General features: G+C 40.4%; 1 protein-coding gene across 5 annotated transcripts in view; it reads right to left on the bottom strand.

Annotated features, from left to right (window-relative positions):
* The window catches only part of LIFR (LIF receptor subunit alpha), an 87,227-nt gene that overhangs the window by 47,295 nt on the left and 13,044 nt on the right, over window positions 1–26,888 (bottom strand). Inside the window, exons 1-2 of one of the 5 annotated variants that reach the window (XM_088054135.1) lie at window positions 5,971–6,053; window positions 5,729–5,776 (exon numbers count right to left, since the gene is read on the bottom strand). The exons of 1 other annotated variant lie outside the window; for it this stretch is intronic. The gene's annotated coding sequence lies outside the window, so the exon portion shown is untranslated. Of the gene's footprint in view, window positions 1–5,728; window positions 5,861–5,970; window positions 6,054–6,196; window positions 6,232–26,888 lie in introns of those variants that run through there. 3 more of the 5 variants (XM_014256974.2, XM_014256973.2, XM_005527968.3) reach the window with 3 other exon arrangements.

Raw genomic sequence — 26,888 nt, 5'->3', positions numbered from 1 at the left:
CATTAGACGCTTATCTCCTGGTTTTTAGCTCCAGAGTAGCTGTAAAAATCTCAGTCATGCATCTCTTGCCCCAAGTGCTGAACTTGACCCAAAACATGAATTATTGTGAAAATTATTTATAATTGGAATACTTATATTCACCCTCTGGCCTTCAAAATCTACAAATGCTCCACCTATAATACTGACCATTATCATTTTCTTCCAAAGTTAATTTGATTTAGGAAGCATTTTTGCCCCGGAGTAATATTATAACCAATTATTTGAGAAAGATATTTTGAAGCTCTGTCCTCACTGATTTTATACTTAAGAGGCCATTAGATCACCCAGTTCAAGGGCAAAACCATGATCTGCCATACAAACATAGTTACATCACATGATGAGCAGCACTGCTGTCTTTCCACAAGAGCTTCTGGATGACTGTGCTAAGTCTTGTTTGGAAAGAAGGGCTGCCAGGTTAAGGCAGATACCACCAAATAACCCCAAAAGGTAACTGCCTGCCCAGACCTGTCCTATGCTAAACAGAGCCAAGACTCTTCTTTCACTTTTCCAAATTTTCCTTTCCTCTGGGTTCTCCAAGGCACGTAGGATGTGCAACTCTCAAACATGTATGTAATTTGAAATGCAGCTAATAAATGTACAGAAAATATGAATATCAGGTATTCTCAGGCCACCCTGATGGACTGCAGTGTGGTGGTGTCTTCACTCACAGCCTAAAAGCTGCAGATGGACTCACCATCACACTGTTTGAGACCACCCTGATTTTGGACTAGACAACTCCGCAGCAAGTGGCCTGGGTCACCATCTGACACAAAACAGCTTTTTTTTTTTGTTTGTGCTTCTGTGTTCAAAGTGTTTGAAATGAAGAAAAAGCAATTTTTAAAGCCTTAGGCTGAAGCGTGTGTCATACCCAAGGGCACAATGTGGGGGGCATTCAAGGGCATTAAGCCAGCTGGGAGAGGGCTGGCTTGCTCTGCTCACTACCCTAGCCAACCTTGCCATAGGCCATACCCACACCAAAAAAAATGTTTAACTGTGCCTGAGCTACGTACAGTCAACTGAGCCTGCATTTCCTCTTGGAGGGAAGTAACTGATTTATTCAGGGAGCAAAACTAGTTTAAGTGGATGGCTGAGGCCCAGAAATAAAACACAGACCATTTCTGAGCCAGATTGACAGTGTAAACCACCCTCAACCACCCCTGTTACTTGTACTTTTATTATACCTTAAAGCAACTTATGCAATGATGACAAAATTATGCAAGCATAAGAAGCATTCCAGCACACTTTTCAGACACTGTTTATCACCTAAAGAAAACACTCAAATACACTGCTTTATTTAAATTTCATGATTACACACTATGAATTACCAGGCAACCTTGATATGAAACTATCATGGTTCAGTCAATATTATAAAGCTGTTATCAGTGCAGCTGTAGGTACAAAGCAAGCATAAATGCATACCTCTATTTTTGGAATTTAAGTATATTCCAAAAGAAAGTACTTTCTGACTGATGTTCAAAATGCAGTAAGCTATACTGGCAGAGTACACAAGCATAACATTACTCATCAATATAGAACCATCCCCATCCAAAACAAACAAACAAAAAAGAACAAAACAAAAAACTTCACCAAAAACTAAAAAAACACCCCATAATCATTTCCTAGCCAATGATACTGTATCACTGAAAGTGGCTGACTGGGGAGGGAATGATGCATCATAAAATCAACCTCAAGAAAGTGCTATTTTATCTACTTAAGGAAATTTCATGAGACAGAGGCTGGCTGAAAGGCTCTGCTTTTGGTTCTGCATCAAACTGCCCCTGAATTGTTGGGTATATAGATGAGAAAGGAAACTGCCCCCTGACAACACACGGCATAATAGGGGGGAGGTGGTGCTAAAACCAACCTGCCAACACAGCAGTCCACCCTGTGCTGTGGTCTGTGCTAAGGGTCTGATTTTTGGCAGAGGAGGAAGTGAGGCAGAAAGAGCAGAGAATTGCCACAGTGCTGTCCTTGTTTTCATGACATGTGCTTTTATAACTTGTGCTCCCTGAGGTAAAAGGCACAATTTGGACACAACAGCTGGCAACTCAGCAGCTCTCTGCCTGTGGGATAAGGGAAAGCTGGCTCTGTTGTAGCAACAGTTGACCTCACTCCAGTGCCAGCTCCAGTGCACAGAAAGGAGGGGGGACATATGCCTTTCAAAACCTTACACCCTGACCAACATTCATACCAATGGCTTAGGAGTTATTTTTAGCCTAAGCACTTTCTGCTTACAGTGAAACCTGCTACTAGGAATGATTCCAAGAGACAGCAGCAGGGACAGGCAGACAGCAAAGGGGCAAAACCTCTGTTGAGCTTCTGGTGCTTGCAGGAGTTCAAGGAACTTATGGACACACAGCAGCAGGGCTCCCACAGTCTGTCTGTAAATGTAGGGACTGCAAATTTTCCAGAGCAAAGAGGAGAGCAATGAGCAGCAAAAAAATGATGATATGTATGAAAAACTGTCCCTGATATACTTCTCAGGGACAGATAAGAACTTCCAAAGATCATTTATTCTAATTAAAATCTGTTAGTTTGTAAGTCAGTAAGGAAGGAAGGCAAAGAAGACAGGGGACTTCCGTGTTTTCTAGTGATAGATATCCTAGCCTCCCCTCAATCCCTCAAAATACAGATAAGAAAGTAGGTCTGTTCATCTAGGAATTTATATGGCCCTCATCATTGCCCTGCTAATAACTCTGGAAGAAATCCATATGATTCTGAAAGATGATCCCTGAAGACATTTAAGCACATATAAAACCCAAACTTTTGATGCTTCAATCTAAAAGAGACATGTTTGAAAATCTCACTTAGCCGCAGGTAAGTATTAGAGAGGGAAAAAAAATAAAAGGAGAAGCGATGATAAATTTTGTAGGCATTAGCATGCACAGATGCAGTCTCATCTTTGACAGAGCCACCTGCCTGATGCTCAAACACTCAAGATTCACAAAGCAATTACTCCCTGCCTGTATCTGCTGATAAAATGAGCACAGAACCAAAGAATCAGGTTCCAAAGAAAAAAGCTGTTGCTTTTGTTTAAAGACACAGGAGAAGAAAGCAGCAGGAATGTTCCCTTTTCCGAGGCAACCCAAGTCACGGCAGCACTTGCCTGCGTTGGGGGGTGAGTGGGACAGGTATCAAACATGTCGGGCTGCTCAAAGTGACAGATGAGTCAGGATGAAGCCTCCTCCAGCCCTTCTGTCAATGGTATTTCTCTCTGCAGCTTAAGTAACCACAGACTCAGTGCAGCACTCACGTCCTTGTGACAGGGCACACTGGAAGTGCAGGATTATGGTCTCCAGATCTTGGTCCCAAGGATTATTTTCATCTTTTACTTTAAACTGTTTATGGAACAAAATGTATCAACCATCTCTGAAGCATAGAGCACTTCTCAAATCTTATCTAGAAGCAATTAATTTTTCTTCTTTTTAGACAGAAATTTGATGTCTACCAGTCAAGAACTAATCACAACTAAATCTCAGAGGGAAAGAAAAATATAATCTATCTGCATCAGCCTTGTGATATATGGCACTCTACAAGATACAATCAGTATTTACAAACATCTAGGTTGCTTAAATACATCTTTAAATACATCTTTTCATAAAGCACAAAATTTGCTGTCACACATTCATTGGATTAAGCAAGCCAATATTAATACTCTAAAAGATCTGTTTCTAATACATTTAGAGATTCTGTTATAGCATTACCGATGGATGTTAATAAATACAGATATTTTTTAAACATTTTCTAAAGCCCTGAGCTGCATGATGCTGAAATACATGTGACCTTATAGCCAGAGACTGTAACACAACAAGAGCCTGAAATTCAAGTCCTATGAATACCTGCTAGAGTAGCAGCAGCAGCTTTGCCACCTGTGAAAAAGTCTTTCTCTCTCTGAGACGAGCATCTCCACCCATACAGCTGTTCCCGTGTATTCCCAATTTGCCATCAGCAAGTCTGTCAGAATGCCCTCACCTAAAGGTTAAGTCTCTTCCTTTCCTCAGCACACCTGTAAAGGGATTTTGCACAATCTGACTCACAGATAATGCTTGCCATTGGTTGCTCTAGGTGACTAAAGTGGTGCGTTTGGAGAGTGCACAATGGAAACTGTTATCACTTAGTAATGCTGATAAAAGTTTGAATAGGTGAAACAGCGATAAGATGAAAGGATGCAAAGACTTAGTAAAGAGAAAGCAGACAAATCAGGTGATCTACTGACCCACTAAAAGTTACATTCCAAACCAGCTCCAACTTAATGATTTTTAAGCTTTCCTTTTGTGAGCTTCTGCAACATTTTCTAGGGTAGATCACAGCCCTGCAGTCTACTGACACTAGTCTGTCTTTTCTTAGACCTCTCTGAAGTAACCTGCAGACCCATCTCCAGCTAATGGCCAGCAACTCATGCTGAGAAATAACTACCAAGTGCAGATACGGCGCTTGGTACTCATTCTGTGGATACACTCACGGCATTTGCTCCTGACTGCTTCACATCCAAACCCTTCCCCTCATCAAAGATAATTTTTGTTTTGATCTTGATTCAAATTGTGGCCAAATCCAAGAGACTTCTAGGTCTATTCTCACCTTTATGTATAGATATCAACAGAAATCAAAGCTTATGTTTATCACCGAAATCATGCAGCATAAAATGGTTGATAAGCTAAGGACAAGCACAGACTTTTTGCAGATCAAGGCATTCATGCATTCTTCCCTACAGGATGTATAAAGCTTTATATATAAAGCACGTGGGCACTGATGGATCTACATCAAAAAAACATACTGTCTCAGCTGGCATTGCCACATGCTGATTTGAGAGGGAACATGGCATGACATAGAGTTTAATCTTTCTCACAGCTACTAAACCTGCTTAGTCTTATTAGCAGTCTGGGTTCATGCTGTGGGGTTGAACTAAGGGTTCAGGAAGAATTTAAAGAATTCTTTTACAGTAAGGAGAAAAGGCAGAACAGACTTCCAGGTGAGATTTTCAAGGCAAGTCACAGTGCCTTACTTAGGTAACAAGCTGAGTTTCAAATACAGCAGAAATCAACCCAATTCCCAGGCTTTTCTGAAGGAAATTTTGACAGGACATGGCCTTGATAATGGAATGTAAATATTTCACTATTTTTGCAACAGTAATTTTAAGTGCAAAAGTCTGTTGAAAAGAATCAGAATGCCAATTCCTACACAACAGCTCACCATCCCACTCTCCTCAGTATTAGGTGGTTATAATACCTATCCAGAACTTCACTCCCATTCATAACAAACTTCTCAAGCATTCACCACCAATGACAACTGAAAAACGAACCATGCATATAACCAATTCCTAGCGAAGTAACACACAGCATGCCATCACAACATAGTCAACTCAAATTTACACGTTGAATTTTAACAAGGGAATAACGTTCTTTACAAAAATGCCTCAAAGATTTTGAGAGATGGTTTTCAAACACGGTATCTACACACATTAGAAATTCAATCACTCAAAACAGACACGGCTGCCGCCGTGCCAGAGCCCCTGTACAGCCAGTGCGCGGCAAGGAGCCCAACATGTCTGGATGCTCCCCAAAACAGAAGGGGCTCTGAAGTCCCCTCTTAAAGTCCATCTTTCATAGGCGCGCTGCTAATTTAAAAATAAAATAAAACAAAATAAATTAAGTTGAATTAAATTACAAAAGGAGGCATAAATAGTATTTACCCGCTGCTCAGTCCTCGAGCCAGCCAACCTGCCGGCCAGCAGAATGAGCTGTTGACAAAACACAGCCTCTATTTAAGTCGCAGGCTCCGGGCAGCGGCAGAGAGGAGCCGCCGGTCTCCCCCCGCGCCCCCGAGGGAGGCTGCCGCGGTCTGCGCCCGCACTGGCTCCGGCCCCCGCCGCGCCCCCGCCACCACCACCTGTCCCCAGCCCCGGCCGAGCCCCGGCCAAGCCCCGAGCCGCACCACAGCAGGCAGACAGGCAACTGGGGGGCTCCTCGAAAATGCCCGCCGCCGCGCTGGGTAACGGCGGGGCTGCCAGCCCCCCCCTCCGCCCTTCCCGGCCGGCACCTCCCCGGGGCGGGCAGAGCGAGGGAGGGATGGAGGGAACATCCATCATCGCGCCCCTCGGGCCGCCCCCTCCCAGGTGCGAGCGGCCGGGAGCGGGCGCCCGGCGCGGTCCCGCACTCACCCGGCGCCGCCCGGCCGTGCCCTGAGGGGGCCGCATGCCGCGGGTGCGCGGGCGGTGCGCGGCGCGGCCCAGCTCCGGCGGCAGCAGTGGGCAGCGCCCACAGGGAGGAGGGGTGGAGGGGAGGGGGGAAAAAGAGGGAGGGATGGGGGGGCGGGGCTGGGGGGCTGCCCGCGGGAGGAGCCTGCGCCGCGCACCGCCCGCCGCCGCCCCCGGTCCTACCCCGGGCACCGCCGCTTCCCGCCGCCCGGCACGGCCCGGTTTGGCCCCGCTGCAGCAGCCCCGGTGCTGCCGGGCCGAAGCTGCCCGGCCCTGCGTGCTGACGGCGCCCTTGGGTGGGGGCCGAGCACTGGGGACACTGCAGTGTGGCGGTGTGGCTGGGTCCCCAGCGGGCTGTGGCGAGTGTGCTGCGGGGAGGGTGAAGGTCCGAATGTCTTCTGAGCCTTTCGGGTTTTCCCTCTGACACGGCCAAATATCCTTTATAGAAAAGTATTATATTGAATACTTCCAGCGCTGCCGGACCTTCGGGACTGGACGTGGTGGGCCTGGCCCCACAGACCCAGGCGATTCTTTGTTCATTTTATCTTTGCATTAGCCACTAGTTTTTGAGGTCTGAGATTTGACCTCCAGCATTTCTTTGAAGCCACAACTGTTGCATGTCAGCCTCCCTTTTAAATTAAACTTGAAATCGTCACAATCCCACAGTCTCAAGAGTCGGGCAATTAAAAAAAAAAATAAAAAATGCCACGAGACCCATAAAATCAGAAGAGTTGGCAAGCCTCTGGCTCTTTTCTTGTGCCCCAGCCAACCACAGGAGAATGGGGAGAAAAAGTGAGTGCTGGATTTATCTTGTATTTTTCTGCCTACATTTTCCTAGTGCAGTTTTCCAAGTTGCTGCAGATTGTTTCTTTGTCTCAAAACCCAGATGACAGCTGCAAATACTTGCATGGAACTCCTGAGCCAGATTTGTGTCCCATGATGGGCTAAATAGATGATTTCAGGTCCACAAATCCAGACTCTCCTGCCATCCTGCACATTGCTTGCATGGTCTAAGTGAACACAGATTGTTCTGCAGAGAAGAAATCTGCCACTGTTCTATCTCCTTTCCAGCATTTTTACTTGTGCGAACAGAACTGGAGGTTCAGTAGACCAGCAAGATGCACATGAACATTGTGGCTCAGTCATGCATTGAGAACACACTTCAGGCCTTGAACCCTGAGACACTGTGTTGGCCTGTGTCATGTCAAGAGAAAGGACTCAGTCTCCTTATATACATACCATTCCTGGATTATATTAAACCTGATTTGAAGAGAAGCCATGGGCTGTGAATCCCAAGCAGAGCATTGATACCCACTGAAACACTCACAGCTCCAAGGATGGACAGACTTTAAGACAAGACCCCTTTTATGGATCTGCTATTTAGTAGGCTTAAGCAGTTGCCTTTCCAGTATATCAATCATCCTTTCACAGTACCAAGTCTCTCCTTGCTGGAAAGGCTGCTGGATGGCTAGTTCTGTGGTGAAGACTTCTCTGCAGGCACAAAGAGGTTTGATATGGCAGCTGCCTAAGACCATTTTTCCATTTAGTTCCCATTCTAGCCCCAAAGCCCTTCTACTTTCTTTCATACAAAAGCACCCAAATCACAACGAAACTGAGAATACCCATAGCACAAGGTTTGAGGAGAAGATGGACATTTCATTGTACACACCTGTTCGAGGGAGAACTGCCTCTGTCTTTGTTTCCAGATCTCATTAACTGCAGCCTGGTGTCCTCACTAAAGCCTTCTTCTAAGTTTCATGAGGACATAGCATGCATTTTGTGCTATGGATGACACACACAAATGCAAGTTTTCATCCATAAAAATGACACAAGGACTGTCTTTAACAGGCATTGAAAATGTTAAATGAAGTTTTACTACCTTCCTTTTCTGCAGCTAATGCTCTTTTAACTTTAGTAAGGCTCACAGGCATCTCACTTGTCAGAAAGCCCTATACCATGTACATGATGCCATCAGTAGTGGCAGATTTGGCAAATTTTCTAGATCGCAAAACCAAGCAATAGTAATTTTTACTATTTTCACTTTTTAATTAGTCAGATAGCCTCCCTGTAATTCACAGACATTTAATACAGGAGCTGTGTGTGTTTGAGGGTTTTTTAAATGGAAAAGTGTGATTGCAAAATTACAAGAGGCTTCCAGGACAAAACAAAGGTAGGGATAGTTCCTGAAGTTATTTTAATGTTTGATATTGTAATAATGAGTCAATTTTCAGTGACTCAATTGGAAATTAAGAGACAGAATTTTCTAGATCTTCTACAATTTACGACAAGTCTCTACAGCACAAGTTTCAAGATATTAAGACTACAGATAGTTGGTATCATTTATCTCTTTTTTTATACAGTGAAATATGTTAATTTTAATATAAACATCCCCTAGATAAGGGGGATGTTTATATTAAATATAAGGATGTTATATTAAATATAACATCCCCTGCTATTCTGATCTGCAGTAATTATGCTATGCATGCATCCAGTCTCATCACAATATCTTCTCCATAACATATCATAGCTGCTATATTTTATGAGGAAATTTATCTGCATACAGTACATACATGAAGGCCATTTATTTTGTTTCCTGCCTTATCTGTTTTCCAGAAAACTGAAAGACAGATGCTGGAACGCACAACTGTGTCTTTATATAGTCAGAGTAAGATCTGGTCATTGATGTCAACAGCAGCAGGGCTACACCCTTCACCACTGATATTTTGGACATTGAGAGGGAGATGTTTAGGTCTCTGTGGAAGGTAGGTCAGCTTCAGTTTATCTTAGTCTATCTCAGGGCTTAGTATTACTTAGAGGATGACAGATCTGCTGTCTAGGTCAGAAAAAGTTCTTCAGGCATGTAATTCCAAATGAAAGTGAGAAGTCCAGCTAGGACATTTTCATTAATGAGAGTTTCCTGGAGCCATTTAGTCTTGTGTTTAAGGGTGTGTTGGTTATTTATGGCAGAGAAAAGGAACGGATGTGTTGATGTTCTGGAACTTTTCCTTTGTGCATTGTTTCCCATTTCACAGTTGTATTTGGCACCCACTGTCCTCCAGCCAATAAGGAATATTAAAGAACTTCCTCTGCTGAGAAGTTGTGTGCACATTTTACAAACCATACAGTTTAACCAGAAGTTTGAAAGGTAGTACTTCTACAAGTGTTTACAAAAGCCAGAAATTGCAAATATATAGTATTGCCAGCAAAAGTCTGCCAATGGTTGTTTTTATGGGCTATCTGTTCCTGTTTTCTTTAAAACAAAATTATATAATAAAACCAACAAAGCAAATTTGGGTCTGGCTGAATGTGTTCAGGAAGGCAAGTAACAAAACTGAGATTGACTGTGATAAACACAGGAGTAACCTCTGCACATGCCAAGAATAACCTCGTGTACTGGGGATAGTGCATTTATTTTTGTGCACTTACAAAGCAACGGTTCTTTCCTATGAAGTCTCAGTGGAAGCATCTCTTGTTTTCAAGCTGACACAGAGCTTTTCTTGGAAATGAGGACACTGATCCCAGAGAAATAAACTCTTGGTAATTAATAATTTTCAAATACAGAGCATTTTCTTCATTAAAGACCTATGCCTGTAAAACAGGGACATGTTTGCAATATATTGCTAAAGGGCTTCAAAAAAATTCCCTGGTCTCTCTTGTCTGCAGGAAAACCATGTAGCCCATTGTGGTTTTTGCGTTTGCAGGGAGAAGCAGTGAAGGACTTTGATCTAGTGACCTGCACTAACTTTGACAGTGCCATGAATTTAAAAAGAAATGGGAAGAAAAACACTGCTTGCCAAAACCAATTAAATGTAATGCATACACAGTCCTTTCACTGGGAAAAAAAATCTACCTCAGATGCCTGGGAAATACATGGTGTTGAAATACTAGATTCACTGCCAGTAATAGGACACTTATTGTTGGCAGTGAAAGTAAAGCTTCTCCCATGCATTACAGAGGTGATAGGAGATGGATTGCATTGCCACACGTTGCCAAATGCCAAGATCTTTGTGTCTAACTGGGGTGTTTATGTGTAGCACAGAGGACAAGTGTACCAACTGTTGAGTCTTCATGGAGTACCTGGGGTCCATCTTCACTGACGGCTACAAACACTTCTTTTGAAGGTCTTTTATATCTTCCTGAGGCAAGCAGCTGTGCAATGATCTTGTCTCAGATCCTTCCTTGCCTTACTCTGCAGAAACTTTGGAAAAGTTTCTGCCCATCACCTTATATCCTCATTTTCACATCTTTATGGCTACTGTCTACCTTCTGGTTGAGCTGATGTCATCTGCAGAACCCATGTTAGCACAGTTTTGGGGGGTAATGAGTAGCCTATGCTAAGGGAACTGAACTTTTGGTCTTATCTTGTGAACTTGATGTAACCAGCACACTCCTAACTGTTCCTTGATTTGAGTACAGCCATTCATGCCCATTCATGTCCAATAATGCTCATTCTTTCCACCCTTGCTCTAGAGTAGCTTCTGATGCTCCCACAAGCAAGCATTTCCGTTTGTATTTCCTTCTTAATACCACAGTTAAACATGTCTACAGGGGCTACAGTGACTGGTGCCTGAGAAGGAACTTGGTGTTGTAGTTCCCCTGCTACAACCATCTCCATGCTGTAACCAATTAACAGCTGCAGGCTTGCTTTTCAATCTAAGCACTTGTGTCATCCTGCAGGTGGCTATACTGCAGTGTAAAGTACAGCACATGCTTAATCATCCCATTGGATGCATCATATTGCTGAGTATAACACAGTAGCATGAGAGGTCAGTTGTTGAGACAGTGATATCAGACACAGAATAGTTTTTGGGAAGGAATAAAGCTAAATATATATTTTTGAAGAAACATCAACAAATGGTAACAATCTTGCTAATTGTGGAAGAGTTGGTGGAATCAGTCCTAGAACTAAGTGTGATTTATGGATATGAAATTGAAGAGGCATATTTTGTACAGTAGTTGAAGGGCCTAATTACATAAGAAAAAAGAGGATTTATGAGAGTCAGAAGCAATTTAGATTTGTAATAGCCAGAGAAGCATGGAAATCTGAAAATAAAAGATACCAAGAACATCTCAGACATTCATATGCTTGTAATTTTACAAGGCATTTCACTGGCTCCCTGACAGCAGCATATCATATTCAAACATACTGTCGTGTTCTGTGCAACTTTTAACTATGCTCCTATGCACAATTCTTTGTCACTGCTGTGTTGGTGCTATTTCCAGTGCCTTTCCCATCAGTTACACTTTTCTGATCACCAGTTTATCAGCTAGATATTGCCATGCTTTATCTATTTCTAAGACATGTCACCGAGAAATGCCCTCTGTACTACAAGGCTTAGTAAGTTGTTGCTTCAGATTGTCTGTGCATCAGTCCATGGCCTGAACATGTCTGATGAATGTTGGATGAATTTGAACTACTCTAAGCTGTTATGCACTTTAGATGCACTCCGGAGCTCCACATCCACAGGAGCCATTCAACCAGAATTCATGCAACTCAAGCTGAGCTGCCAGTTTCAGTGAATCCCAAATAAGTCACTAGAATTTTCAAAATTCTCATTGCACAAAGCTTCCAGGCAGCAACACCCTCTCCCCATACTGAACTGTGTCCAGGGAAAGAAATATGACTTCTCCAGCAATATCCTTGGATGGAGCTGTTAGCCCACTCACTGCTTAGAAGCAAATTTCTCTGCATCAACATAGAAGTACTGAGACAAAGACAGCTCAGCTAGAGAGGAGGTAGAGATATGTAACAAATTCTGCCCCTGACTTAAGAAATACTGGGTTTTTTCGTTTGTGTTTCATTTACCCTTGTTAACCACAGTTCTCTAATAAAAGGCTAATAAAAGGTCAGCATATGAATACAAGCAGTCGTGCTAACTTCAGTAAAGCAGATAATTCCAACATGTTTTGAAGTCAGGTTGAAAGAAGTTTTCATAAAAGCAGGCAACTGTTTGCATGAAGTTAATTATTGCAGCAAATTCTGTACCTATTCTATGAGTTTCCATCAAGGTGGACCTATTTTTGTTCTCAGCTTTGTTTCTATTATTGTAAAAATAACTCTATAATGGCATACAATTCTAACCTAATATTGACTTAATTGCATATCTGTGTAAATCCTTACATCCTCCCATCTGGTGTAACTAGCACTTTTGTTTTCAGTAATTTGGAGACTAGGGGCAATTTTATTTTGCCTCTGCGTAACCTGGTGAAGCCAAAGCAGCTGTCTGCACAGCGCCTGATTTCTTGCAGCATCAGTGCTGCAAGGCTGAGCTTCTTCAGGCAGAGAACAATTTTCTGCAAAATGCTTTTAGGGCACCTGTGGACAGCAGTGGAGGCACCAGAAATGTATGTATGTACATGTTGAAGATTGTGTGACTGAGCAAGCTTTGTCCTGTTCCCATTCTTGGCCAAGCTGGATGTTTAGGCAGCTTCACTCCCCATTGGGGTCACATGAGATGCAGACCAACCGGGTGTCACAGACCCACGTTTGTCAGCACTGAGCTAAAATGGATTTACATCCACACTTGTCTCTGTTCTGTCCTCCCTGCTGAAATACAGCTCACCTGGGAGGCTGCAAAGCACATTCTTCAGACAGGTGATGTGAGTGCATGAGGCACAGGCTCGTGCATGTTAATGACTTGATGCATTGTTGGCCTAGATTAGGGTTTGGCAGGTACTTTTTCTGCCACCAGTATGAACTTCAGCATCTATCATATATCTCTTATTCTGTGATCTGGCATTGTGTTAACAATGCTTTGCACACATCCACACAGTAACACAGATTGAGGAAACAATTATCTCTTCTTTTTTCTTTTTCTTTTCCTTTTTTCTTTTATTCTTTATTTTCTTTTTTCTTCTTTTTTCTTTTTCAGTTTTCTTTTTTTTGTATTTTCTTTCTTTGTTTTATTAAGCCCCCCTCAATTAATTTTTTAACTGAATAGATTTCCTGCTGTGAGCTAAACTGAGTACAAACATGAAGCCTCTGGAAGGCTGGTAGGAGGTAGGAAAAAATAGGAATAAACAGCCAAGGGCAAAGGTTAAAAGACTATAGGGCTGGAATTAGCATCCAAGAGCAGGAGCTGAAGGAGCACTCCTGCTGCATGTCAAACCACAGTCCTGGGCTCTAGGTTGACCTTAGTCTGGTGGAGGTGCTGAGTTCAAATTTCAGCTTTGTGCCTTAGCCCTTAGATTGGAGTATTTCAGGCACAACCAGGCAAGAACACTTGCAATAGCCAGGATGAACTGACAGTAGGAACCTGAAGAAAGAAAGGAATTTGCCTTCTGTTCATTGTCTGAAGCATCATAGTTGAAGGAGGTGAGCTGTGTCCCTAGTTGCAAAGATCATCTGGACTCTGTTCTTTATGAGCCCGCATCTGAGCATGACAGCAGCGCTCACCCTGCACAAAACTGTATTCAAGTATCCAAGTGAGTATTACTGACTCACTTGGATGCCCACTGGAACAGGGAAGCTAACTTGCCTGGGAGGAGTACCTGACTTTGAGGAGAACATAGATGCCAGAAACTTTTATTAGGCTCCTAACTGCAATTTTAGAGGTAGTTCAGTGAAGCACCAGTAAGGGTGCTTGGTTTTGGCGTGCTGGGTATTGCAATCTCTAAGTATTGAACTCCTCTTCAGCCTGGGTCTGTTCCCTGTTTAATGCATGGGGCTGAATATACTAAGTTATAGACACTGCACACTTGGCATTTTGATGTTCCTCATACTTGGATAGGCTGCTAGGTCTCCTTCACTTTAATGAAAATTGTAAGCTCAGAAGTCAAGGTCCTGACACACTCTGCTGAACCTAAAATGTATAATAAAAATCCACATAGGCATCTAGTGAGCAGGGGAAAAGGCTCACAGGAAGCAACCTGCTGAGCACAGAGCACTTGTTCTAGCCAAAAGGAAATTCCTGTTGTTTCATTTGTTTTCTCAGTTTTGCTTTCCTCCACACAGCTCTGTAAGCTGAGGTTTTGATGTCTTTTGAGTTTTGTCTACCAACAGGCAGCAGTTCCACCATGCCTTGTTCCAGACCCTGGCCTTATGTGCGGTCTTCCTTTTCATGCCTGTGGTTGGCAAAACTGATGCCAAGGAGGTCTCTGAAAGTTTCAGCCTGTTAAAATGTCGAATATACACACCGTGTGAAGTCATATTTAGATGGAATCTCTTCTGGCTTTGGAGATGATAGCATTAACATCAATCTTTTATGCCACATCTTGTCCTACCTACTCAATTGTTCTACTCAAGCCACACTTAATTGGCTTTTTTGGCCCTGAAACCCTCTCTTGGGTTTAAACACCAGGGGAATTTGTTTCTCTGTAGTCACAAGGGAGAAACAACAAATGCCATCATAAATGCAGATACAGGCTTTAAAGGCTTGATTGGGAAGTGGAAGAGCTGGAGTGCAATGGGAAAGGTTGCTCCAGAGGCTTTTCTGTGCCCCCAGGGTGTTCTGGCCGCCTCCTTAGGCTAGAGGGCACTGTCCACTCTGACTTTGAAGCATGGACATCCCTTAAAAACCAACAGGGAAGCAGTGGAGGCAGAAAGGGCTGAAGCGGGAGTGAAGGTGGTTGTGCAAACACTAGTGCCTGGGTAGGGAGTGGGATGTGCAAACTTCTGGTCCCTGCTCCAGGGCACGCTTTTTTTTTTTTTTTTTTTCTTTCGTTGTATTCGTGTGTAGAAAACGTGCTTTTTTCACACAGAACAGTGAGACTTCCTCAGAAAGCTGGGAAGAAACTTGTATTTGCCCGTTACAGTCACAGTATGATTCACCCTGTCCCTTATTACAGGCAGCAACCTTGACAACTCTCTTGTGCAATCCTAGCACTTTCCCGGACATCACGGGAACACAACCCTTTGTGTTGAGCTATTTCAGAATGGCCTGACTCCTCCTACCCGCAGAAGAGAAAGCCTGGACAGAAAGACATGCTGAAACTCCCACTTCTTCGACACTAAAGTAACTGTGCCATTAACATGTTTTCTTTTGACGTCCAAGTGGTAAAAGCTTCTCCCTAGCCCTTCCCACATCCAGAGGAGGCAGGAGTTACAGTAGCCATGGGTATGTGCCAACCAAAGGTCTGCAGCAGTGAGAAAAGGTGACTCTCGGGAATTAAGGGCTGGTTATTCTGTTCCCAGTTGGGAGTACAGACCAGCACTGTGCTGCAGTGATAGCAAAGCAAGCATCTCGCAGCTCCAGAGAGTGGTGCTCACAGCTGTAGGGAGAAGCTCTGGTACTAGGAGATAAGCTTATATGCTGCACAGATAACAGTGGTTGCATAAATCATTGATTTTTTTGGCAAGAAGTGTTTGCCAGAGAGACTGCAGGCTGCTGTTATTGCACATGGATGTGAAGTATGTTCTGGTAGTGCAACTGGCTCTGACTCCAGAGAGAGGGAGTGTGCCAAAGGCTTCGGGGAGAATTTGTACCAGTTGGCCTGTGGGATGGGTTCTTACAGCTGGTAAGAAGTACAACAATAACTCTGTTTCCAAAGGGAGCTACTCCGCTCAGTCTCAGATTGACCCAGAAACAAGCATTTCAGTTTTAGAAGAGAAAATCTGGGGGCAGTCTTACCTAAAACACTAAAAAAATGTTAGTTTTGCTAACTACTACAGCTCTGCAAGTACTATTGCCTCTCTATTTCTCTGTTTTGATTGGATAGTGGGTTTTTTTGGGTTTTTTTTCTTTTTTTTTGTTCTCCTTTCCCCTCTTCTTTGGCCTTTTGCTTAACAAGCTGGTTAAAAGCTACTCTAGCACTTTCTTACGAAGGTCCATAGTCTGTTGTGCCAAGTGTCATAGAAATTTCCAGGGAGCTAGCCCTCATTCTATCCTGCAGCAGTCACTGACCAAATGTGATACTATTCTTACCTTTTGAGATAAATCACAAGCTGCAGAACCAACCCACTAAATAGTCTCCCAGAGATGCCTTAATTTTCTCTTATAATTTCAGCACTGTACAGAGAAATAACTCTCACAGGGAATCTCTGTACTGGAAACAAATGGGAAGCATGGCACTCTAAAGATTAGAGATGAAGGGTTATCTTTGTGTTTAGCTAGCCATTTGCAGCTTGCAGCAGTTTGGAAAGATAAAGCTATGTAACTGTTAAATTTTATTAAGGGACATAAACCTGCTCCATATTTACTAGCATGTATGTGTAATATCAAATCTGGCCAGGCAAAGTTATAAATCCCTTGTCTTTGATTTTCCAAAGCATATCAGACCTGTGCAAACCTTTGCTGTCACTTTTAGTAGGAAAAAACTCTGTGCCATAAGACCTATACCCTCACAAAACTTTTCCTGAAAAAGATGAAGAGAGCAGAGGATAACTGCATTGTCACTAGAAAGTTTGTTACTTTACCACTATGACTCTTTCTTCCCCCTAATTTTATTCCTGAAAGCCAATTAATGATATTTAAAGGGTGTGTGTTAATGCTTGCTTTGGAAATAAATGTAACACATAATTTGTGTTACATTTTGCAATTTTGCTTTTGAAATTAATGCAACACTGAATAATATTTACAAGTTTCAATATCAATACATTTTGATTTTTCTTGAGGGAGGATTTTATGCATGCAAACTTCTTTTGTCAGTCAAAAGGGGAACAACATTGGGCAGCTTCTGAATAATCCTGATAAGTTAGTAATAATTGCTGATCAATCTATATCAAAATTTCACATATTGCTTCTGTTATAAAACTTAGTTTTCTTTTGTTCCAGGCTGGTAAATTTTCTGTATTATTTTGATTTATTATTATAAAAGTATTTAGTTTGGTTTAACAAAACTCAGAGAGGCAACAAGTGCTCTTCCAAGGGGTTATATTCCACAACATTTTACTTTTCCAGTCTATGTTTTTTTGTGACCTTTAAAATCTCCTATTTACTCCTAAATGAATGAACCTATAACATCTAAAATAATCCAAAATTATTTAGATAATGAAGAATCTGTGGCATTCTATGAACAGAGCAGGAATTCCATGACACTATTTTATATGACTCCTTCATCCAGCAAAATCCAAGGTCCTGGTGGCTTGTGAGAAGCAGGAAAAGCTATGCAGATCCAGACCTAGAGAAAGGAAAAATTGTAGAGCTGCCTTAGGCATCAGCAGCCTCTACCTCCCTGATGCTCTTTGGAGCTTATGATTTTGATGACAGGAGTTTGGAATCTCTACAAAGTACATCTTTTGGCACTGATCTCTCAGGTTTGCAAAAAGACATATAAAATACTGTGTTCTTGGTTTTCTAGTGAAGTCACAGGACTGTCTTGGGGTGTTCCAGTATCCTTAAGACATTTACCCATTTTCCTTCTGCTTCAGAATAACAGAACTGAGACTAGTATTTGTCCAGGGAATGGACAGGGAATGTGAGTCCATTGGCATTTTGCGAAAAAATAGAAAAAAATGTTTTCTCTACCCCAAACTTTTTCTAGGAGGACTTTGCTGATACATATTTGTGAAGGTCTGCATAGCCAATAAACAAATAAATGAGCACGAAGATAAAGTAGCATGGAAGTAGGAGACACTGCAGAAGCACTTGCCATGAGCTATAGAAAGTTAGCTCCTATGAGTGCTGGCTGAAAGAAACAGGGACTTAGGATCACTGGAAGAGAATCCAGCTGTTAGAGGCTGATGTACTCAGGAATACAGGCTTACTGGGGTCTTTGTGCATAAACTAGAGTACATCACAAAAGGTCTGACTCTGTCACTACCTTCTCCTCTGAATATGAGTCATCTACAACAGCCTAAATTTTGTTAGTTGCTAAGATGAAGTGGGGAACCCAAGAGCAAATATTACCTGTAAGGCTCATAAGAAACTACCAGGAATGATAGTATATATGAATCTTAGGAACATCCTAGACGCAAAGTATAACTCCTGAACACTGAACAAGTGCTCAAATATCATGTTTTGCTTTCAACCTGATGGTTGCTATGACAGACCAAAGAGCTGGCAACTGAACTGAAAACTTAAATACAGTGTCCAGTCTTCATCTACAAGAGAGTGTTTTATAAGCTGTTTTGAAGAGATTTCAGGGTTTTGCTCTGCTTCATTCAAATTATTTAGAAATGGCAGCATACATGACATGAGAAGTAATTTTCACAGGCAATTTCTGCATTGGAAAAAATAATTGGAGAGCATGGGGCTGTAGTGGTTAAGGTGCAAAGGTGAAAGATTACTCATAGGACAGTGGCCACAGATTTACAAATCCAGTGATTACTGAATTCTGGCATGAAATATTGGTGTGCTTTTGCCACTGAGCTCAGACAAACAGGATAATCACTGTAAAGACAAGTAGATGAACTTTAAAATTGATGTGCTCTCACTGCTGATACTTGTTTCTGCAATCACAAACCAACAGTTTTGTGTTGAGATTCCCCTTCTGAAATAATGTGAAAATGCTTAAATAAGAAAACCAAGCAAAAAGAAACAGAGGAGGAGTAAAAGAGGGAAAAATACACCCAAATGCACCTGCCACCAACTTCTGAATACAACTATTTTCATATTAGAACAAAGAAAATGTATTTTAAAATAATTTTTAGCAATAATTAGATGTCCATATTCTGTTACAGAATCTGTCAAAATCTTGACGTACCTCTGGAAATTTCAGTGCAGAAAGAAGGCTAAAAATCATTTGTAAGAGTGAACTGAGGTGCTTTGGCCAGCTTTAATTTTCCTTTTCTTTTTTCTTTTTCTTTTTCTTTTTCTTTTTCTTTTTCTTTTTCTTTTTCTTTTTCTTTTTCTTTTTCTTTTTCTTTTTCTTTTTCTTTTTCTTTTTCTTTTTCTTTTTCTCTTTCTTTTTCTCTTTCTTTTTCTTTTCCTTTTCCTTTTCCTTTTTATTTTTATTTTCTTTTTCTTTTTTCTTTCAGCAATAATCCCACTTTTTATGTCTTCTGCTTGTGATTTTTTAAAGAACACATTACCACTGGCTTCTCCTGAGCGACATAATTTTATAGTGATAGCATGTGATAATGATAATGAGCATTCAGTATTTAGTAATCCCGTATGATTTTCATTGGAGTCAAATAAAGAAATGTCCTTGTGATTTCCATAGATAAAGGCTTAAAAATAAGATCAGAAGTTTTGAATCATTTCATATTTACTAACACGGACAGGTGCCAGCTTGAATGTCTGAAAAGCCACATGTGGAGATATGCAAAAAATGTCTTTTAAAGACACTCATATTATACATGAAGATTATCAGCAAGATTGTTAAGATGAAAGATTTATTAAATGATGTTTGTGCTGTTTATTTCCTATTTAAAATAGAAGTCTAAAGTATATTTTGTAACAGTCTATCAAGTCACATAGAAATGACAATGCTAACATGTCCTTGAACTTGCAAGGGAGTGAAAAACCTTTTTTGAAGTCTTTGATATGAAAATTGTGAGCTGTTCAAAGTTCATTTGATGAGAGATGATGCCTGCAGCAACAGATGGAACCTCCCGAGGAAGCTTGAGTATATTCAAAAGCTTCCGAATTATTCCAGTAAAGGTCCTTGTACAGAAAGTTCCAGCTCACTTCTTGTTTACTTGGTAAGCTGCTGTAGAGAGTCACATAGGATTTCCCTAACAAATCACATGTTCTCATATTGCAGCATCCTTGAGCCAAATGCATAGAAAACTTGGGTAACCTTTCTTCTTCAATATACACAGGGAGAAGTAATCTGTTTTCAACATTTTTGGCCCCTGCATTACATAGATGATGGCCAAATAATGACCTATTTCAGCATATTTCCTCCTGCACTCTGAACAATATCTGTATAATTTTCTGTCAGTCTTAACAGACTGGACTTTATAAGTAAGAGGGTCATAGATATAGTAACATACATAATATGAATGTAGGTTTATAATTTTGAGTATTAGTTCACAGGATATTACTCTGTTCCAGATGCTGTGAGTTATTTTCCTGTGCCTAGTGAGAGACAAGCAGAATTGAGGCTGGAAAAGGCTTTGAAAGAGTTTTTGGGAAGTCTGGCTTTCAATATCTGTCTCTTTCTTAGGCTCTTCAAAGTCATGTATGGCCTCGCCCTTGAGCATTTGGCTTTCATAACTAATTCTCTGAACACTGAGTGCAAGTGCCTTCAGTTGGTGTTCTTATTGCAAAAGATGCCTAAAGATAGTCAATATAAAACCAGAACAATACAGATTTCTCCAGATTCCTATTAGAATGTGTTAAGTTGAATATTCAGTATGAGAAGGGGAGATCTGAATTCCAATCCCTGTTCCAAGGGCTGTGCCCTGAATCTGCTCACTATTTAACATAAATAGCCCTTTAAGCAGGACCAGAATCCAGCGTTCCATTAGTCTATGAAAGTACTACAATTACTGAATTACTGCTGTCTTTTCCCTGCTTGGTGAGACCTGAAGTGCTGCTACAGAATGACCTGGCTTTTACAGAACGGCTAAAAAAAGACATCGATTGCCTGTGTCACACACACTGTTTAACACTTTTAACCTGCCTTGTATATGCAGTTTCTCACCAGATACGTAGAACAGTTTAGGTCACTAGTTTCTTTACAGTTTACACAAAAGAGAGCTGCACTTCAAAGTACCCATGACATTGAAAATATAATACGTATTCTGACTAATCATAATAAATATATAATTTCCAGTTCCCATAATCTTGCTGCCTTGTGCAGAAAAATTTATATAAGATTTCCTGTGATATCTGTGAAATATTTGCATTCCCTTGTAAAGAGAAGGGATAGCATACTCATGACTCAGGCAAATAGGAGTGAAGACAATAAGAATTTCTACTGATGTTTAGGGGCACCAGATTTTTCATTACACTGTTTATTTTCACTGATGTCATCCTCACTAACTTGTACTCATACCACATGTAAAACAGAGCCCACTTAAGTGCAATTTATTCTTTTTAGAAGACTATTATGACAGATTTCTTTTATTTTCTTCATTTCATGCAGAGTAACTCAGAAAATATTTTGTGTTAATGATAGCTTTCTCTTCAGTCTTTTTCCACAGAAGACATTGACACCATTGACACCACATTGATATTGATAAAATATGTCTTTAAGAACAGCAACCATGAACTGCAACCATTCCCTCCAGGATTTCATGTTAATACTAAAGGCTTTGTTCAAATCTTTGTCATAGAGGAGCTCCCTTTGAATCCAGTGGGCTTTGGATAAGTTCCTTGGACTCTGAGGCCAGAAAAATTTCTTCACTAACAGATTCATTAACTTGGACAAGTACCTACAGAAAAGCCATGATATGTTCTCAGTAGGTGACAAAATTTGCACGAAGAGGAATTTTAGTGATTCAGTGATGTAACAGCCTAAATAATCAGTCTGTGGCCATACTAGGGGTCAGGGTTATCTGGTGCAAACTAGGCATCTAATTCTTACAAAATAAATAAAATATTTACTCCATCATACTGTTGAAATACAACTAGAAGAGAAGCTCTAAACTATTAAAAAAATATGTACTGGAAACTATTCCTTCTCTTCAAAGAATATTTTGCAGCCCAGGTCCCTAGTTCAGACATTAATTTCCAAGGTGATCTGTGGAATTTTTCAGTAGTAAACATCCTTCCCACATTTGTACATCACTGAAGAGTTAATGTCTTCAGTAACTTTTTCATTTTTGCAAAACGTAAATTTTGCAAAAACACAGCATTTTGTTTAAATAATGTGTTTAGTTCTCCTAACCAACAGAAATTAAAGGTTTTGGAAATCATGTCAAGCTCGCTATATAGACTGTGCTCAAACTTTGTGGTTGCCTTTGTGTCCTCAGTGACTCACCCAAAGTTGTTTTTGTATTCTTAAAATATAGATTTAGCTTCAAATTTGGTTCAGCTGTTATAGGCACGTTTGATGCACTCTGTCTTCAAATCTAGAAGATATTTGTAAAGTAATTTATCTTCTCTCTGTGCCTCTGACTCTTTCCAGAAAGCCCTAGTGTATATTTTATTTCTGTATTCAATTGTAGATAAAACTTAGCACAAAGCTAAGTTAAAAAATAATTATTTTATAAAATCACTTACAGGAGAGAAATACTCTTCTCTAAATTTCCAAGCCCAAAGGTGCCACTTTCTTCAATGGTTTGCTGAAAGAATATGGAATAAAGAGTTTAGCAACCAACAGTGATCAGCTGCATTTGATTGGACAAGGACAGTTTGTATATTCCCGCTTTAGATAATTGGAAAGCATCCTTAAGCATGATCTTAAGCATGCTTATGCTCTTGAAGTTACAAAAATCACTATTCTACTCAATTTTGAGCATGTGATATGGTTGCATAAGGAAAACTGCAATGTAAACTTCATAGCTCATATTGCTACTGAGGTATTATTTGGCACCAGGCATAATGTTTTAAATGCAAGAACCAGGAACATCATTATTCACTACTGTATTTCAGGGCAGAAGTCGGTGCATTTTCAAATACTTAGGGAAAACACTAGAGACTCCAAAAAATAACTGGGAAAGACTTTTCCTTCATGATGGCAATTAGATCTGGCTTGAAATCCACAGACTGCTTGATAATTCTGGGCAGAAATATTCCTGCAGCATGTAACAAATGAGCAGTGAGCTCAATTTTTGTTATTACTTTCAATTCTGTCTGTGTGGCCAGCCCAGCAGTACAGCATGTACAGTAAGCACAGCTCACTTTTGCCTCAGAAACACCAGGAGCTGGACATTCCCCTCATCTTTTTGGACTTGGGGAATATGTTCAAATTTCTGTTTAAGCTGAAATAGAACTGCTTAAAATATAAGATTCCTCCTTTGTTTATTTTGAGACCTAGATGAGTAAACTCAGGAATGATGTGAATGGTGATACGGGTTAGGATCTGGGCTGCTCAACATTTGGCAGACCGTAATCACAATATACTTGTCTGTTACATGCCTGTCTCCTATGGCATGTGAGTATGCCTGCGAGGCATAAATCTCTGCTGGTGGTCCATTTCATTCCCACATTCTTGCTGCCTTCCCCCTTTCAAGACTTGGAGAACATAATGATTCATAACTCCTCAGTTTGCCCCGAACTCCTTCTGCTAGGGCTCTTTTTTTGTATAGCTGGTCACACATATTAAGAACACAGTTTTAACTTAGTGTTTCCACTTTGCTTCCTTTTGATTGACCAGCCTTAAGCAGCAACAGAAGAGCTTTACTCAAATGCTTCTTGTGTCATCTTAACCACATACTTTGACCACTGGAGCTATGGGGATTAAATGACTACTCATGATCTTTATTGACCCCCCCCTCCATTATCCCTAATTAATTTTCTTACCCACACATGCTTGAGCAGTTATTTTATTTCTGAAGTTATTTCATTTATTTGTTTTTTTAGCAAATGACTAAGTGTCACTTCTATGTAAAAACAGATGAATTAAAATTATCTGGTGTATTCTAAGTTCTGGTATTCTGATTTAAAAATAAAGTAACTCGTATTCCTAATATATTTATCTCCCCAGATTGATATTAATTTTAGTAGTCCCACTGAAATTCTGATTGTCAGTACTCTGAGGTGCTTTAGCTGCCATGTTCTGGTCTCTACAATTATTGCTGATAGAGAAGCTTGTCTAAAATTCTGTAAAATTGGCTGTATCTTCATTTATCTTAAGTCCCATTTTTCTTTCTACTTCCTTGAGATGTCTGATTATCCTTTGTATCTTATTTTCATTCTTCTGCAAGCACCAAAATTACCAGTGACATCAGAAGGACTAGTGAAGATCACCTTATTTCTTCCAGAAAATATTATAGTTGTGCTATGACTCCCAGAACATCTTAAGAAGACACAACAAAGTCAGTCTTTCTGTGTATTTCCTCTCTTATTTTCCAGAAACCACATTTCTATTTAGCTGTTCTCTTTTATGTAAGGGAAAGTTATATACCATGTCATAAATGGGAATTTTCAATAAGTAGGAAATCCTATGGCACTTATTAATGTTTATTTCAACACTCTTAAAAGTATTTACAGTCTAACAAAGTCAGTCTCTATAGTCTTTAATCTATCTTATCCTACCATCCCACAAAATTCTTTCCAGCATCTCTCTGGTTACAATTATCTGGTTCTAAAATTCTCCATACTTTGTTCTTTTTTCTTGATAAGAGCTTAAACTGCCTTTTAATTCTCTTATAAATTTATCTTCCTCAAACAGCTTAGCTATCTTTAACTTATCTGTACTGAGAAAGCCACTAAAACCTCCCTCCCTCTCTTCCTCTGTCCATAACTGCATTCTTGCTATCGCCCTCAAAGCTGATCTTGTCTCCATGTGTTGTAGCTCACATGAAATACTCCCACATGATGTGCATGTTCCTCTTGCTTCATGTGTTTCAGCAAATCCTGAAAACCCTGCATGATCCTCTAGGTGCTTTTTTGCCTCATCATGCTTGTATCACACTTAGCATGAGATCAGCTTGGGTATTTTATACTCACTGTTACAAGCCTGTCTCCAGTTACATTCCCATGAGCTCTTTCAATGCTTCTTTGTCCTTACACATAGAATTCTCCTGAATTATCTGAATTATCTTTTTTGATCTGTCATGATGTTTTGTGAAGTCTATTTTTAATTGCTACCTATTCCAGATTATCTATCCAGGTATCTTACAGATACCTCCAGAATATTGTGTTATATCTGTAACTTGTCTAATTTTTGTGCTATCACACTCTTATAACTCTTCTGCTTTGCCTCTTGAGACAAAATATGCAATGTGATTACTGGGAACCACTTTGATCAATAAATGGATATGCTTAAACATTTTTATTAAGAACATTTTGGTGCTATTCAGCTGTATCCTTAACTGTGACAAAACCAATGAATAAATATTAGATCCCTGTCTTCAACATCTTCCTTTGCTACTTTTGTGTTGGAGCCATACACCACTATTTGGTACCACACCTTTCAATATTCTTGAAGATTATTATCACAATCAAGCAGAATTAATCTTGTAAGTTGTTAGGGATTTCTTTGCTGGGAGCACATTTTCATATCCCCTTTGTTCAGGATGCTCCACTAGCTTGAGGTACTGACAGTTTGCTTGCATTTTCCTTCAAGGATTATAAAAATGGAGACTATAATTTCAGAGGATTGATAATGTATCAGTGGTGATACAGAGAGACATAATCTTATCCTCCTTGACTTTCTTCCTCCTTATGACTATTGCCGCTGAAATAAGTAGTGATGATCCTCTCTAAGAAGCAGAAGTAGTCTTGGATAGCTTTTCCTCCATTTGGTAGAACCACATGTGAATGCTATCTCTCTCTTCATGGTACTGCTCACCATGAAGTTTATTTCAATTAAACTGTTGCTTGTCTTGTCTGAGAAAACCAGCGTGGATATAACAAACTTTATTAAAAAGGCTATAATGTACATGTCATTTCATATTTTCTGCACTATCATTTGTTGCACTCCTGCCCTGGGTAGAGATGCCTGCATGCCTTGTTATGATTTGTAGGGCAGGGGATATTTCTTGCAGCTTAGAATGGAACAGTTGGCCTAAGCTTTGAAGGCATCCCTAATGAAGGAAGGCTACACTTCACTCACTCAAGGAGAGCACTTCTCTCCTTGCTTCCCTTTGAAAATTACAGCCCAAACACAACACCAAATGCAGCTGTCAGAGATTTTGAGACATCTTACAGAAAATACATTTTCCTGCTCTTTCTGTCTGCACTTATTATGTCAGAATAAGAGGCATATTGTCTTTTACAGCAGTTGTTATTCCAATATTCCTTTTTTATAATTAAATCAATTGAAACTGTTTAGGCAAAAGGCAGCATACTCTCATCATGTCATGTCTAGAAGTCTGTGGGAATTCCTGTAAAGCAAAAAACCACCATGTGGCGTGCTAAGAAAAAAAGCATGAATGTCTTTCTCTGGATATCTGTCTGAGTATCGGTGTCTGTGCATATCTACAGGGTGATATTGCCACTGTATATCTAATTAAACTGATAGAAGAAAAGCATGACTTAGAATTTCTCATTAGAATGTTTTTATCTCAAATTCTATTGTTTTTTTTTTCCTGGGACACAGCCACCTTCCTGCTGTTGAGATGCCAGGATCACAGCTACAATGGAATAGGAAAAGAAGCAGTGCAAGAAAAAAATCAGGCTGCTTGTAAAGGATTGATTTGGCAAAATATATAAGCATTTTTGAACTCTATAACATTCTTTAACTTTATGACAAGTGGATATTTAGTTTCTTAGCTGAACTCAGATGGATTTTAGGATAAAGCATAGCTCTATTCTGAAATGCTCTGTTGAGTCATTGTCTCAAAACTAATAATGACTCAGTGCTATAGAGAAGACTTTACAAAGTCTCCTGCTACAGTGCACTCTGCAACCTGAACCAAGTTACACTGAAAATTTGCACATGGAGAGCTTCTTTATGTTTGTCACCCAGGTGTCAATTGCAGAAGATATTAAAGTGTTTCCTTGGATCTGCTTCTTAACTGCCCAGCTGTGAAGAGTTCTGCAAGACTCCTACAGGTAAAAGCAAAAGGAGATTAGGTAAACAGGCTGGCATTGGCAAGAGGGGCAGCATAAGGAACAGCAAAGATCTCAAAAAGCCTTTACTTCAGAGGCCAACATCCCGTAGTACCCAGGGAATATGCTCTGCTCACATTCTGTGCTATAAAAGCTTTCAAATTTTCAAGGGGAGGAACAAGGGAAACTGAGGAAAATTCTGAAATGGATAAGTACTTAGGATGCTT

Source organism: Pseudopodoces humilis, chromosome 4 (assembly GCF_049639895.1).
Source record: "Pseudopodoces humilis isolate 2021_Gansu_Grassland_sample_001 chromosome 4, ASM4963989v1, whole genome shotgun sequence".
Lineage (NCBI taxonomy): Eukaryota > Metazoa > Chordata > Aves > Passeriformes > Paridae > Pseudopodoces > Pseudopodoces humilis.
Note: the sequence above shows the minus strand (reverse complement) of the source record. Positions and strands in the feature narration are given on the sequence as shown.